Source organism: Canis lupus, chromosome 7, assembly GCF_003254725.2.
Source record: "Canis lupus dingo isolate Sandy chromosome 7, ASM325472v2, whole genome shotgun sequence".
In the NCBI taxonomy this organism is placed as follows: Eukaryota; Metazoa; Chordata; class Mammalia; order Carnivora; family Canidae; genus Canis; species Canis lupus.
Window position 1 is genome coordinate 40,646,039 of NC_064249.1, and position 16,738 is coordinate 40,662,776.

General features: G+C 47.2%; 1 long non-coding RNA gene and 1 pseudogene across 1 annotated transcript; both read right to left on the bottom strand.

Moving 5' to 3' along the window:
* Positions 1 to 13: 13 nt before the first annotated feature.
* On the bottom strand, positions 14 to 15,876 carry LOC112648865 (uncharacterized). Its single transcript, XR_003129381.3, has 3 exons — positions 15,640 to 15,876; positions 4,230 to 4,330; positions 14 to 151 (listed from the first exon to the last, which is right to left on the bottom strand). It is a non-coding gene; the product is annotated as an uncharacterized LOC112648865 (long non-coding RNA).
* LOC112649014 (U4 spliceosomal RNA) lies at positions 13,999 to 14,148 on the bottom strand (annotated as a pseudogene).
* Positions 15,877 to 16,738: the final 862 nt, after the last annotated feature.

A 16,738-nucleotide genomic window follows, 5' to 3' on the forward strand; every position in this document is an offset into this window, starting at 1 on the left:
ACACACACGTCCCCAGCAGCTCCTGTCCGGGGTGGGTGCTGGTCCCCAGCAGCTCCTGTCCGGGGTGGGTGCTTCCTTCTGTCTCCGTTCCTCCGAGACCCGAGGGAGGGGGACAGGGAGGGACTGGCCTCCTCAGATCTGTAATTCTGTGCTGTGGAATAAAGGGAATAAAACGCCGTCGACACACTGCCCTCTTGGCTGACCACTCCTGACGCATGCCTCCCATGCCCCAATCTGCTGTGGGGTGAAACACCACTGAAGTCCTCGAGGAGGAGGGCTGCCGGCATCCCCCAGAGAGAGAGGCTGAAAGAGGCGGTGGCGAGGAACTGCCCCAGCCATGTGGGAGATGACGCCTTCCCAAAATGACCCTCAGATCCCTTGGAGCAGAGTCCAAGGGGCTGGGAGTGAAGCAGGGCCTCTCAGAGTCACCTTCCTCTCTCCCCTGGTTCCCAGAATGTGGCTGGGGAGGGAGACACATGAGAGAGAGGTGTTTGCTCAACAAGTGAAAAGCCAATGGGGGAGAATGTTCCAGAAGCCAAGATGAGTGAATAAAATTGCTCTCCTGCATGTGGGTTGCCAATCACAGATTTAGGACTTGTGTCTACTTCCCTTCTAGGATGTGGAGCGGGAACTAAGGAGGCACAGAAGCCCCATCCCTCATCCAAGGAGTAGGTGTATGCACCACCCCCCCGCCCCGCCCCGCTCCAGGCTGGGGGCACAGCAAGCATCTTGCTTTCTGCTGCCTCCTTCTTCATAGCAGCTGTGTGGTTGTCACAAAGGCGACATGACGCCCAAAGGGTGAAGAAGGAGAGGCCCAGGGCAGGGTGGGGTTAGGCCCTCACCCCACAGAGAGGTTGGGATGAGCAGGGAGCCAGTCCCTGGGCTTGCAGGCTGGGTATTGGCCAGGGAGCATGGTCTCCACCTCCCTCCCTCTCCAGATGCCTCGGGGTCTCCCTCCCAGGACAGGAGATGGGCTGCTTCTCACTTGCTCCCAAAGCCACAGGCCTATCTGCAGCCTGTGGGAAGGAGGAACCCCTGGGCCAGGGTGTCCCCTCATCCTGCCCAGTTGGGAGACAAAGAGCTACTGCTGTCCCTTGGACATAAGGAACAGGCTTGCAGGGTCCTGAGCCTGGATCCTGTTCAGAGAGCCCACCCCAGGGACAGGGTGCCCATCTGGAGACCCCCCCACCCTCTGCCTCAGCCCCGCCCCCCCTGCCATGGTTTCTGGCAGCTGTGAACTGGAGTTCAAACTGCGAAAAAAAATCCCCCTCCGAGGTGGGTGCACCCAGGACACGGACAGGTCAGCTCCAGGAGACAGAGGCTTCTGGGCAGCGCGCTCTGTGGTCAAGCAGTTTCTCAGCCTTGGCACCACTGCCCTCCGGGGCATTGTGTTGGCTGTGGGAGCTGTCCTGTGCCATCCCAGGATGCTTAGTGCATGCATCCCTGGCCTCCAGATGTCACCTCCCACCCCAGCAGACTGTGAACTGTCCCTGGGGGAGGAAACGTCCCCGCTTGAGAATCACTCAAGCAGAGAGGGTGGCTTCTGCAAGTCGAATGGCCAGCCCCACGCAAAGCCCTGGGGGTTCCGTGTCATGACAGTGCCCTCTAGTGGCCAGAGCCTCCCCTGGCCGCGCACTCGCTCCCCGCAGGACCCTGGTGGGGGTGGGTTTGAGGGGAAGGGTGACAGGCACCCTGGGGTCTTCTCAGGTGAGGAAGGGCGTTCCAGGACAAAAACGCTTTATGAAACGTTCCATTTCAAACCCCTTTTCCAAATCACGGACAAGCCACCAAAGGGTCCACAGGTCTGTGAGCACAGACAGCAGGTTACCAGCTCCCCTGGGACAACCGAGTACAGTCATCAGCCCTGGACACCACATCCCCCAGCTGCCCGGCTGCCCGAGGCCGTCAGCCTCACCCAGTGAGGGGCACAGAGTGGATACTCAGCCTCCCCGCCCCCAGAGCAGCAGAACCAAGACAAGACATGCAAAGTCAGTGCACCGACGAGCCCTGCTCCCAGGCACTCTGGCACTCCAAAGACAGGAACACTCGTGGGTTCAAGCAGAGTTTTTGAAAGTCATGCACCCAGGTTTCATGAACTTTAGACTGTTGGGATCAGAGGGACCTCTGTGGTCATGGTCCACAGGGAGGAAGGGGCTTTCCAAAGTGACGCGTGGGGAAGGGCCACATGTAGAACGGGGGTGCTCCGGTGAGCAGGGAGTCTTCTCTCCACCTCTCCATAATCATGTGGACTGAGAGTCTAAGAGGCCCTCAAACTCCTGAGAAATAAGAGTATATTACATATCGAGAGGGAAATTTCCTGCTATTCCCATGAGTTTTTTTTTTAAGATTTTATTTATTTATTCATGAGACGCACACACACACACACACACACACACAGAGAGGCAGAGACACAGGCAGAGGGAGAAGCAGGCTCCATGCAGGGAGCCTGATGCAGGACTTGATCCCCAGATTCGGGGATCATGCCCTGAGCTGAAGGCAGATGCTCAACTGCTCAGCCACCCAGGCACCCCTCACATGAGATTTTTAATATGAAAATAGTAGTTGACATTTCCCAGTTTGTATGCATTTGGGGACTAGATTACGTTGGCTTGTGCTGCCATCTGATTGTCTCATGTGACATGCCCCGATGAAGCAGTATTCTCAGGATGGTACAGCACACACTCGTGAAAGGGAAGGTGTTTGGCCCTAGAACCCTTGATTCGAATGTGCAAGAGGCCTTAGGATTTAAAAACAAAAGCAAATCATCTGCTGCCCAGCTGTTAGTGGCAGCGAGGATAATCTCAACCCTCTTCCTTTTTTCCCCCCAAATGAGGACCCTACCTAAGAGAGAAGGATATTCAAGCAATATATATGTGCTATACACACACACATATACACTATACACATGTATATAATAATTCAATAAACATTTCTTAAACACCTACCATGTGCTGCCCGGCACTGAGGTTCCAGTGACTGCCCTTCAGACGCTTTCATCTGAAGTGTCAGAGCTTCAGACGCCAGTAACCCACAGGGGAGGTGGGCGCATTTGCAGGTGGACTCGAGGAGGGATGCAGGGCTCTGAGCACTGAGTGCTGGAGCAGCAAGCTTTCTACATAACGTCCAGCAGAATTTTGTTTAGTAATCAACCTACTTCAAAACACCTAAAAGTGGGATCCCTGGGTGGCTCAGCAGTTTAGCAATTGCCTTCGGCCCAGGGTTGTGATCCTGGAGTCCCAGGATCAAGTTCCACATCAGGCTCCCTGCATGGGGCCTGCTTCTCCCTCCTCCTGTGTCTCTGTCTCTCTCTCTCTCTTTCTTTCTCTCTCTCTCTGTGTCTCTCATGAATAAATAAATAAAATCTTAAAAAAAAACTCTCTTTAAAAAAAAAAAAATGGCAGCCCGGGTGGCTCAGTGGTTTAGCGCTGCCTTTAGCCCAGGGCCTGATCCTGGGGACCCAGGATCAAGTCCGACGTCGGGATCCTTGCATGGAGCCTGCTTCTGTCTCTGCCTCTCTCTGTGTGTGTCTCTCATGAATAAATAAATAAAATCTTAAAAAATAAACACCTAAAAGTAAATCTTAAGAAGGCATTTCTATTTTTTTTTTTAAGACTTCATTTATTTTTTCATGAAAGACACAGAGAGAGAGAGGCAGAGACACAGGGAGAGGGAGAAGCAGGCTCCATGCAGGGAGCCCGATGTAGGACTCAATCCCGGGTCTCCAGGATCACGCCCTGGACCAAAGGCGGCACTAAACGGCTGAGTCACCCGGGCTGCCCCAGAAGGCATTTCTAATCCCCAAACACAAACAGCCAGGCAATATGTGCCAATTGTTATAAAACTTACCAAAACACACAGTTCCGTGGCCACGTTTTTCATCAAGTGTTACTTCCCAAACGCTTTGTGGTGCACATATACAATTGACATTGGCCCTCTTACTGCGATGGAATGTTTGGTCATGCTGATGGGGCATAAGCTTGATCATCAGCCTCTCACTGGCCTTCTAGGTTGTTTCTGGTTATTTGCTTTGTAAATACAATGGTTTCAAGAACTTTGTCCAAAGTTGTAATCTGTTTTTCTTGTTTTGAGTTAATTCCTTGAGATACACCCTAAGCATTGAAATAATGGGCTCAAAATCATGGCATTTTAATGGCTATAGACACATATGGCCCTGCTATCCTCAGAAAGGATGAGAATACTTTAAAAAGCCACATTGACATACCACTCACCATGAACCAGGCACATCTGTCATAAGTGCTTCACATACATTGGCTCGACCAAAGGGGGAGTGGGGGAGGCGTCACTGTCATCCCATGTTACAGACAAGGACCTAGGCACAAAGAGACAAAGCACTTGCTCAGAGCCACCACTCTGGCGAGTGGCCGAGCCACGGTGTAGACTGGCAGCAGGCTCCGAGGCCCAAGCTGGCCGATGGTGTCAAGTGCAAGGGACAGGTGCTCCTGGAGCCTCAGCAGGCCGGCCTTGCCCCACCTGCCTCCGCTTCTCTTAGCAGGAATAAACCTCCATCTCTCTGGTCTTCTCCGGTCTGTATTAAACCATGAGCATCATTGAACGTCATTACATTTGCTTGCTAGTTCTATTCCATACGCTCCTGCTTTAAGACCAGGAACAAGCAGTGCCCTGCTTACACAATATTTTTTTAATCTAAATTCAATTTTCCAACATATAGTATATCATTAGTTTCAGAGATAGTGTTCAGTAATTCATCAGTTTCATATAACACCCAGCGCTCATCACATTGCGTGCCCGACTTCACACTCATCACCCCGTTACCCCATCCCCCACCACCTCCCCTCCCGTGACCCTCACTTTCTCCTAGGGTTGAGTCTCTCATGGTTTGTCTTATACAATATTTAAAAGATATTTTAGGGCTGGCTGGCTGGCTGAGTTGGTAGAGTGTGTGACGATCTCGGGATTGTGAGTACAAGCCCCATGCTGGGTGCAGAGACTACTTAAATAAATAAATTTAGGGAAAAATTTTTAGAAAAAATAAAAAGAAATAGAAGATATTTTAAGTTCATATATGGCCAAGTCAGGACAGAGAGGAAATAGAAACAGGTAAAGAGGGGATCCCTGGGTGGCACAGTGGTTTAGCGCCTGTCTTTGGCCCAGGGCGCAATCCTGGAGACCCAGGATCGAGTCCCACGTCGGGCTCCCGGTGCATGGAGCCTGCTTCTCCCTCTGCCTGTGTCTCTGCCTCTCTCTCTCTCTCTCTCTCTCTGTGACTATCATAAATAAATAAAAATTAAAAAAAAAAAAAAAGAAAGAAACAGGTAAAGAAAGAGAAAGGGGCAGGCAGCCCGGGTCGCTCAGTGGCTCAGTGGCTCAGTGATTTAACGCCGCCTTCAGCCCGGGGTGTAATCCTGGAGACCCAGGATCAAGTCCCACATCGGGCTCCCTACATGGAGCCTGCTTCTCCCTCTGCCTGTGTCTCTGCCTCTCTCTGTGTCTCTCATGAATAAATAAATAAAATCTTTAAAAAAAAAAAGAGAGAGAGAGAGAGAGAGAAAGGGGCACCGGGGCAGCTCTGTTGGTTAAGTGTCCAACTCTTGATCTAAGCTCAGGACTTGATATCAGGGATCAGGAGTTCAAGCCCCGTGTTGGACTCCATGCTGGGTGTGGAGCCTACTTAAAAAGGAGAGAGAGAGAGAGAGAGAGAGAGAGAGAGAGAGAGAGAGAGAGAAAACAAAAAAGAGAGCTCTTCAGAATGCTTTGAAGAAAGGGAATAATACTTCCAGGCTAGGCATTGCCTACCTCATTTACTGTTAGAAAGAGAAGTTATTTCTATGATGCAACCCCTCCACCCCGCCACACACACACACACACACACACACACACACACACACACTTGGGATGAGAGCTGGGACTTCCATGTGAAGTGTTCCTACTGCAACTAATCGATACTCTCTGTTCCCCCTTCTGCTGTCCCATCCTACAGCTCTGGCCCCCGCCAGTCAGGCTGCTCGATGTCTCCTGATCCCCAGGACGCGGAGTGCAGATCTCAGTGGCTGGGATCCGGCATTGGGCCAGAGGTTTTCTTCCAAAAGAACAGATGAGACCCAAACAGTGCAGTTCCCACAGACCACTGCCAGGTCCTCAGAGATGAAGCCATTGGCCGGGTCCGTGGGCTTCCAGTTGGGGTTTCCAGGTCCCCAAGCACCAGATGTCCTGAGTCATGAGGAACAGCAAAGCCCATGTGTCAGGACCTGTGCCATCTATCCCATCCCATTCAGCCCCATTTAGGTCTCCTGCTCACTCTCTGTGGGCTGATGGAGAAGTTCTCCTGCCTGCGGGACCAGGTGCTGCCAAGAGCCCCCCGCTGCCCCACCTCCCAGGCTGACCAGCAGCAGCTGCCTAAATCCCCCCTCGGGCTCCCATGCCATCCCTCCCTCCTGGATCTCTCCTCCAGTCCTGGGAGTTGTCTCCAACAATGCAGCCTCCCTCCCCCCCACCAGATGTGGAAGGTCAGGCAGGTGTCATCTGTCATGCCAACTCCACAGGAGTGACTGGGGCTGCACTAGTGAGAAGCAGGCAGTTGAGAAGGAGTCCAAGGCCATGTTGGGGATTCAGGAGGGGGCGGTGCAATATTTTTTCCGTGATCCAATGACCACATTTTGGTCCCTATCTCGTCCATCCTGTCGTTGTGGACGACCTTGGTTCCACCCCTCCAGGTCTCCCATCCCTAAGATGTCCCTTTCATACTCTGTTCCAGGGTTGCCTCCGTACCCCACCCCCAGGGGTCTCCAGGGCACTGGCCACAGCTCTGCTCATTCTGCACCTGCTTCCTGGGCGGCTTCAGTTCTGTCCTCTCTCCTCGCCCTGCCCACCGTCTACATGCTGACTCTGCCCACACCTGGACAGCCAGCCCGCACCTCCCCTGAGCCTCAGGGCTCACCGAGCACCTCTGTCCAGACGCCCCCAGTGCACCTGGAACCTGTCATGCTGTGGGTGCAGCTCTGTGTCTCAACATCCGGGGCTGCCCCTCACTCCCCTTTCCCTTCTGTTTTTGCTTTCGTTAATGACATCACAAAACATCCACTTCCACCCAAGGAGAAACTCAGATGTCAGGCCCTCACCTCCTACACTCTGTCACCAATTCTACCACTTTCACCTCCTAAACATTTCTCCAATCTATCTTTTCCTGGACAACCCTACGCTGACCTAGTTAGGCCTTCACCAGCCTGTAGAGAGACCACCCTTCATATTCCATACGTTGCTATTTAAAATGCCAATCTGATCATGTGACTTAAAACCCTTTGGTAGCTCCTCGAAAGGAAAAAAAGTCCTCTGTGCTCCCAGGGAGGGTTAATTGATTTGTACAATAATGTCATTTAAAGAGATAGAGACATAAAACTAGGTATAAATGTATACTTAGGGCACATCAAATTATAAAAGCAGTGGCAATTTACCAAATGGAAACTAAATCGTCAAGCCAATACATTTTTTAATAATAACATTAATTTATTGCAACAGATGGTATTTGCTGAAACTGATTGCTGCACAAAGTGTCACTGCAAAGCAGGTCCCTCCAGCACAGGGTCCCCAGTGTTCAGCAGGCATGTGATGAGTCACTTCTCCCACCACCCACCATTCTCTGTTAGAACTCCCGCTAATGCCCTGTTCACACGCACAGGGCCTGTGAGTCCTCCTCTGTTCAGGGCTGAGCCCACTAAGCAGCTTTACTCGATGCCAGCTCATCACAAACACAAAGGCAAATGCCAGCGCTGAAATCTTTTGGCAACACAGGTTATAGAGTGTCTCCCAGGTCATCCAAAACATAATTAGCTCATTCATTTGTTCTATTATTCTTAAAAGTAAGACAGGAAAGTTACCCTTTTTGCAGAAGATTTGTGGACTTTGGGTTGAAACCTACAGAACCAAGTCAGAGTTCCAGAAAGCATGGAAGCCAGGAGTCCCCCACTCTACCCCCCGCCCATTGCACCCCACCCAAACTCTGGGACACTTCTGCAGCCATGTCCCACCACCCACTTGACATCCCATGGCACCAAATTGCCTGGGTCTCTGGGCTTTGGGCGCGTCCTCATCCCGCTGATGGAAAGGTCCTGCCTTGCCCACTTACCAAGCTAACCTTTCCTGGTCCTTTGGGATTTCGCTTAGAAGCTCATCCTGACCTCTTAGGCAGGGTCAAACAGGAGCTCTCAGAGCTGCCCCCAGACTGGGCCTCACCTCAACAGCATGGAAACACTGCTGCCAGAATTCAATCCAGGAGCCATGCTATAGTGAAGGGAAGCCCTCGCTGTGACTGAGCTGCCCAATGGTTATGATGGACATTGTTACCTCGGACACATCACTTCACCACCTTGAGCCTCAGCTGCCGCATCTATGACACAGTAACAATACAGATAAAGTGGCACAGGTGGAAACACCTGGGTGACACAGGTGGTTCTGCATCTGCCATTGGCTATAGTCATGATCCCAAGATCCTGGGGTCAAGGCCTGGGTGGGGAAAATCCCTGCTCAGCAGGGAGTCCACTTCTCCCTCTCCCTCTGCCCCCTCCACGCGCTCGTGCTCTCTTGCGCTCATGCACTCTCTCACTCACTCTCTCTCAAATAAATAAATAAACTATTTTAAAAAAAAACTGGTGAAAACAGGTGAAAAATTCAAGGAAGCTTGATGCAGCATGGTTTCAGAGTAGAATATTATGACATATCCATATAATGGAATACTACGCACAGGCAAAAAGAAAGAGGAAGTTCTCTGTACTGATGGGGAAATACTTCTGAGATTTGTCTTAAGGAAGTAGGAACATACTGGTGTGCATGAGATGTTACCGTTTGTCTGGAAAGGGGGAGACCCATATTCATATTTACTTGCTTATGCATTAAAATATCTGGAAAGATAAACAAGAACTAGTGACAGGTTACACAAGGGAAAAGCAAATGGATAGAGGACAGATGTGAATGTGGATTTTTCACTGCACAGATTTTATTTATGACTTTTAAGTTACAAGATTGTATGACTTATATAAAAATTAAATGAATTTAAGACTAAATGATGATATTACCGCCCTAACTACATCACAGGATTGAGTAGGAAAACCAAATAAAAACTGTAAAATCACGTGCCATTGTGGTCAGGTGTGAAGCAACAACAGCAATTTTGTGGTGAAGCTACTACAGAGCTGCCAACAATGATAACAAGAGGAACATCACGTGCCTGCCCTCGCCCCGCCCCACACTGCTCCCCCAGCTTGCAGGGAGGACCAAGCCCACACCGTGTTAGGGAAGTGGGGAGGCTGGAAGAAGGGACCCGGGAGCTGGACTCATGATCTCATGCCTGCGCAAACCGTGCAAACCATGCAAACTGTCTGCCCTCCCTGCCCATGGCCCAGTCTCACCTTAACCTTCTCCCCGGCCCCCACACAATCAGGCTCTTCTGCAGATGATCTGAAACACCTACCATCAACCCACAGCATTTTCTCGTTAGCCTGATCCACACACCAGGTCTCATGACCTTCCCTAGCTCATGGGGAGGTACTCACAGTAGTCTCAGGGCTGCCAATCCAAGATAGTAGCCTCACGGCCCGTCCCCACACAGATACTGAGTGTTAGTTCTCAAGACCCTGAGTGAGCCCAGCTCACAGGATGAGTCACTTCCGATGGCCTTCTTGCTTCTTCTCCCTCTTGCTTCAAAGAAACTAGGATAACATGGCTGGGGTGGGGCGGGGGTGGGGTGGGTAGGGGAGCGCCCAGCTGGGTCAGAAGAGCAGGTAACTCTTGATCTTGGGGTCCTGAGTTCAAGACCCATGTTGAGTGTAGAGATTATTTAAATAAATAAAACATGAAAAAAAAAAAAAACAGAACTGGAAGGGAAGAATGCTGACTTTGCTTTTGGAGAGCAGCCAGGTACCACATGAATAATTCCCTAGTAATAGCCATATCTAAGAGTCTCCTGTGAAATCCCACAATGAGCCCTACTTGGTGCAAGGTGGGGCTGAAAAGACCCTAATGGTTAAATCCACAGACTCTTCTGGTCATGTTCATTCATTCAATAAATATTTATTGAGTGCTTACTAAGTGCCAGGTGCCAGGTGCTGGTAAACCAGCTCTCCAAAAACAAAAATAGGGGTGAGTGGGTGGCTCAGTCGGTGAAGTACCTTCCTTCAGCTCAAGTCATGATCTCAGGGTCCTGGGGTGGAGCCCCACATCAGGCTCCTTGCTCAGCAGGGAGGCTGCTTCTCCCTCTGCCTCTAACTCTCCCTCTGCTCATGCTCTCTCTCGCTCTCTCAAATAAATAAGATTTTTTAAAAATAATAATAAATTAAAAAATTTTTAAAGCCCTGATTTTTTTTTTTTTTGAGTAGGTTCCACACCCAACCATGGGGCTTGAACTCATGACCCTGAGGTCAAGAGTTGCATGCTCCACCAACTGAGCCAGCTGGATGCACCTAAAAAGCCCTGAATTAAAGCATTTGTCGATTTCCATGGTGTAAATACTCCCAGCATAGTCCTTATCAGTTACATGGCATCACTGAATGTGGAACTGGGAAGAGACAGGTACACCTGGTTCTTGCGAGCAGGTACAAGCCCACTCAGCACATGCTGGCTTCAGCATTATCATTAGACAATGAGCAGAACTCACAGACTCTACGTTCAGGAGCGTAGAGTAGACTAACTAACATTGGTTGTTTACTAACTCCATCATTATAAACCATTAAATGATCACCCAAGACCCAAGAAGGTAAGTTTTCTCATCTGATAACAGGAAACTACACACATAATCTCGAAGTGTGATAAGAACTGTGAAGCCAACAGATCATAATAAATAATTGACAGTGGGGCAGCCACATGACTACAGCAGAATCTCTGCCTGCCTGGATAACTTAGTAAGTGAACATAGGAGGGCTGGCTGCATGCTACTCTGTTCACCCATCCCACTGGTTAAGCCACTGAAATTTTGGATTTCTTATGATAGCTAGAATTATCCTAATACAAGTATCTTCAGTTGTTGGCAAGTATCTGTATTTATCACCTGAAAGCCATCATTCCACTGTTTTCTGGTTTCCATCGTTGATACTGAGAAGTCCGCTATCAGTATAAATGTTGCCACTTTTTTGGGAAAGATTTTATTTATTTACTTATTTTCAGAGAAAAAGAGTGTGTAAGGGTGCATGTGCTGCAGGGCAGGGGTAGAGGGAGAGCGAGAGAGAATCACAAGCAGACCCCATGCTGACTGCAGAGCCCAACGTGGGGCTCAAACTCAGGACCCCAAGATCACGACCCGAGCTGAAACCAAGAGTCAGATACTTAATTGATTGACCCATCCAGGTCCCCTAAATGTTGCTATCTTTAAAGACACCAGTTTTGGGGCAGCCCCAGTGGTGCAGTGGTTTAGTGCCACCTGCAGCCCGGGGCGTGATCCTGGAGACCCTGGATCAAGTCCCACGTCGGGCTCTCTGCATGGAGCCTGCTTCTTCCTCTGCCTGTGTCTCTGCCTCTCATTCTCTCTCTGTGTCTCTATGAATAAATAAATAAAATCTTTAAAAAAAAAGACACCAGTTTTATTCTATCATCCCTTAAACACATCTTCCTCTGTAATTATTTCAATATGTATCTCCAAAATATAAGGAATAACTCTTTATTTTCAATATAACTACAGTAACTGTTAGCATATCAATAGTATTAACAATATATCGCTTTTATCAAAAATTCCTAATATCCAGTGTTCAAATTTTTTAATTAATTAATTCATTCATGAGAAACACAGAGAGGCAGAGACGTAGGCAGAGGGGGAAGCAGGCTCCCTGAGGGGAGTCTAATGCCGAGCTCGATCCCAGGACCCCTGGATCATGACCTGAGCCGAAGGCAGACGCTCAATCACTGAGCCACCCTGGTGCCCCTCCAAGTATTCAAACTTCCAATTGACTTACAAATGCCATATTCTTTTTAAAGTTTTAGCAATTTATTTATTTGAATCAGAATATAGAAGGCCCACATATGATTGTATGATATGTTTTTAAAAATCTCTTAATCTAAAGGTTCCCCCCAACCCCCACACACATCTTCTTTGATATCCTTCATCAGTTCTGTAGTTTCCCTTAAATAGATTTTGTACACATTTTGTAGAGTTATACCTAAGTATTTCATTTTGGAGAGTGCTCATGTAAATGGTAATGTGTTTTTAATTTCAGATTTCACTTGTTCATTGCCAGTATAGGGAAAAGCAATTGGCTTTCATGTATCAACCCTATCTTCTGCAACTTTTCTTTTTTAATATTTTATTTATTTATTCATGAGAGACACAGAGAGAGAGAGAGAGGGAGGCAGAGACACAGGCAGAGGGAGAAGCAGGCTCCATGCAGGGAGCCTGACGTGGGACTCGATCCCAGGTCTCCAGGATCACACCCTGGGCTGAAGGCGGCGCTAAACCACTGAGCCACCTGGGCTGCCCTTCTGCAACTTTTCTATAATCCCTTATTAGTTACAGGAATTTGTTTTTTAATACTTCATTTATTTATTCTAGAGCTAGTGAGAGAGCACAAGCAGGGGGAGTAGCAGACTCCCTGCTCAGCAGGGAGCCAGATATGAGGCTTGATCCCAGGACCTGAAGATCTTGACTTGAGCCAAAGGCAGATGCTCAACCACTGAGCCACCCAGGCGCCTCTATTAACCTTTTAACGTCCAGGAGTCAGTAGTGATGCCCCTCTTTCATTTCTGATATTAGTAACTTTGTCATCTCGCTTTTTTTCCTAAGTTAGCCTGGCTAAGGGCTTATCAATTTTATTGATCATTTCAAAGAACCAGATTTAGGGTTTATTTTCTCTACTGATTTCCTATTTTCAATTTCATTATTTCTGCTCTAATTTTTATTATTTATTTTCTTTTGCTCATTTTGGATTTAATTTGCTCTTATTCTAGCTTCCTAAGGTGAAATCTTAGATTATTGATTCTAGATATACTTTTCTAAAAAATGTATTCAATGCTATAAATTTCTCTTTAAGAACCACCTTTGCTGGATTCCACAAATTTTGATGAATTGTATTTTTATTTAATCCAGAATATTTTAAAATTTATCTTGAGACTTCCTCTTTGATCTGTTATTTAGAAGCATATTGTTGGGATGCTTGGGTGGCTCAGGGGTTGAGCATCTGCTATCAGCTCAGGGCATGATCCCCAGGGGCCTGGGATCAAGTCATGCATTGGGCTCCCCTTGGGCAGCCTGCTTCTCCCTCTATGTCTCTGCCGCTCTCTCTGTGTCTCTCATGAGTAAATAAATTTACAGATCTTTAAAAAAAATAGAAGTGTATTATTAAATTTCCAAACATTTGGGGATTTTCTAGCTACCTATCAATTATTGATTTCTAATTTAATTTTATTGGGATTGGGCAGCCTGGGTGACTCAGCAGTTTAGCGCCACCTTCAGCCCAGGGCATGATCCTGGAGACCCGGGATGATTGAGTCCCAGGTCCAGCTCCCTGCATGGAACCTGCTTCTCCCTCTGCCTGTGTCTCTGCCTCTCTCTCTCTCTCTCTGTCTCTCATGAATAAATAAATAAAATCTTAAAAAAAATAATTTCATTGGTATCTAAGAGCAAACATTGTATGATTTTTATCCTTCAAAAACTTGTTAAAGTGTGTCTTATGGCCCAGAATGTGGTCTACTGTGGTAAATGTCTCATATGAGCTTGAGAAGAATGTGTAATCTCCTGTTGTTGGATGAAATGGTCTATATATGTCATTATATCGAGTTGATTGATAGTGCTGTTGAGGTCAACTATATCCTTACTGATTTTCTGCCTGTTGGATCTGTCCATTTGTGACAGAGGAGTGTAAAGTCTTCAACTATAACAGTGAATTAATATATTTCTCTTTGCAGTTCTATCAGTTTTTTGTCTTATATATTTTGACACTATGTTGTTAGACACATACATATAAGGGTTGTTATGGCTTCTTGGAATATTGACTCTTTTATCATCACATAATACCCCTCTTGATCTCTGATAAGTTTCCTTGCTCTGAAGTTCGTTTTGTCTGAAATTAATATAGCTACTCCTACTTTCTTCTGATTGGTGTTAGCATGGCATCTTGTTCTCTCTTTTTTTTCAATTAGCAATAATCGTGCCCTGGATAAACCTCATTGGCTACAACAATGCCACTGCACAAAGCTTCTTCTTTTTTTTATTTTTTATTTTATCTATTTTTTTAAGATTTTATTTATTTATTCATGAGAGACACAGAGAGAGAGATTGAGAGAGAGAGAGAGGCAGAGACACAGACAGAGGGAGAAGCAGGCTCCATGCAGGGAGCCCAATGTGGGACTCAATCCCGGGACTCAAGGATCACGCCCTGGGCCAGAGGCAGGCGCCAAACTGCTGAGCCACCCAAGGATCCCTTCTTCTTTTTTTTTAAATAAAAAGATTGAATTTTTAGGTACAAACCGTCCCACAAAGAAAATTCCAGGTCCAAATGGCTTCATTGGGGGTATTCTATAACACATTTAAAGAAGAAATAAAAAAAATAAAAAATAAAGAAGAAATAATGCCAATTCTACACAAACTCTTTCAGAAAATTGAAGAGGAGGAAATTCTTCCCAACCCATTCTATGAAGCCAGGATTATCCGAAGCCAGACAGGACATTACAATAAAAGAAAGTGACAGACTAATATCTTTCATGAACATGGACGTAACAATTCTTAATAAAATGTTAGCAAATCAAATAATAAAAGGTTAACATCACAACCAGGTGAGGTTTATCCCAGAAATTCAAGGCTGGTTCAATATTGAAAATGTACAATCTAGGGTGCCTGGGTGGCTCAGTCGGTTAAGCCTCTGCTTTTGCCTCAGGTCATGATCCCTGGGTTCTGGGATCGGCAAGAGTCCAAGAGTCGGGCTCCCTGCTCAGCAGGGAGTCTGCTTCTCCCTCTGCCTTTCCCTCCTGCTCATGATATCTCATTCTCTCTCTCTCTCAAATAAATAAATAAAATCTTTAAAAAAATAGAAAATCTAAAAAAGAAAATCCACAACATGAAGCAACTCTAAAAAAAATATAATCATCTCAATCAATCCAGAAAAGGAATTTGATAAAATACAAACAACATCTATTCTTGATTTTAAAATTAAAAAAATAGGGACACCTGGGTGGCTCAGCAGTTGAGTGTCTGCCTTTGGCTCAGAGCGTGATCCTGGAGACCCAGGATGGAGTCCCACGTCGGGCTCCCTGCATGGAGCCTGCTTCTCCCTCTACTTGTGTCTCTGCCTCTCTCTCTCTCTGTCTCTCATGAATAAATAAATCTTTAAAAACTAACTAAAAATATAATAAATAATAAATAAAATAAAAATTACCTTCCCCACAGGAATCTCACCTTTCTTGTAGCTCATCTTTGATCCTAGGAACTTTTTTTTTATAGAGAGAAAAAAAAACACACACATACACACCCAACTTCCCAAAATATTAGCCTTCAATCTAAAACTGGTTTTCTTTCACACATTTTCCCTTATAACATATCTTGGCACCTTCCCTGTTATTCAGTTCGTCTCAGTTACCAGGGGTGTCAGTGGGAGCGAGTTGGTCTCTAAGGTAACCACAGACAGCAAGGTACCAAGCTTGCAGGCTGGAGTGCACAACCGGGAGGTGACCCCCCAGGCAACACTGACCTACCTCCCTGGGAGTTAAGGTGAGAAGCCCCTTCTTCACTCAAGGCCTTGAAATCTTCAGAAGTGACAAGTGGGCAAGTTTCTGGGGGTCACGTCTCAAGGGCCAGCAGAACTGAGAGCCCGAAGGCAAGATCTGCTGGTCACTGCCCGGTGGGCAAGGGGACTGTGCAGGGCGGGCCTCCCCGTCCAGCAACACCCACGCCAGTCTCTTCACTGAAGCTGTCCTCTTCCATCTTCCTGAGAAGCTTCTGCCTCTGCGTTTCTGCCTTTGGTTTTATCTTTTTCTGCAGAGCTGGCACCATGCCTAGGACATCAAGGCAGTATGGGTGACAGAGAAGCACAGACTCTGGAGCTGGACCGCCTGGGTTCCAGCTCTGCAACCCTAAGCCAGCTATTGTATCTCTCTGGGCTTCATGTCCCATCTGAAAATGGGAGTAATAATTACTGCCTCAAAAGGTTGCTCAAGAGGATTTGCAGTTTGTGTAGAATGGTGTTTATAGTAAGCACTATACATGGATTGGGTATTATTGTTACTTTATAATAAAATGTTATTGGGAGCACATCAGGTGGAAGGAACAGAATATTGAGTGACAGTTAAATGCTCTCTGTCACACGGGTTTAATATTGGTTATTCTGGCCACCCAGAAGCACTCTAGAGGAATCTAGATCGGCTGAAAAATAAAACTCAGTCTTAGGGCTAGCAATACTTTAGCCAAGCAAGCCTTTGCACATCATCTTTCCAGTAGACAAAGGTTGAAGAGGGATAAAAGGCCTAAAATAAACGGTGGTACTTGGGATGCCTGGGTGGCTCAATGGTTGAGCGTCTGCCTTCAGCTCGGGTCGTGATCCCTGGGTCCTGGGATCGAGTCCTGTATTGGGTTCTCCACAGAGAGCCTGCTTTTCCCTCTGCCTATGTCTCTGCCTCTCTCTGTGTGTCTCTCATGAATAAATAAATGAAATCTTAAAAAAAAAAAAAAAAGGTCATCACTCTGCCTTCCATGGTGATGTTGTCTTGCTAGGCCTGTCTTCTAACAGCACGCCAGAGGAATGGCTGCAACCTGGAGCCATCACTCTTGAGGACACAACTGTTTTGGACTGAGGAT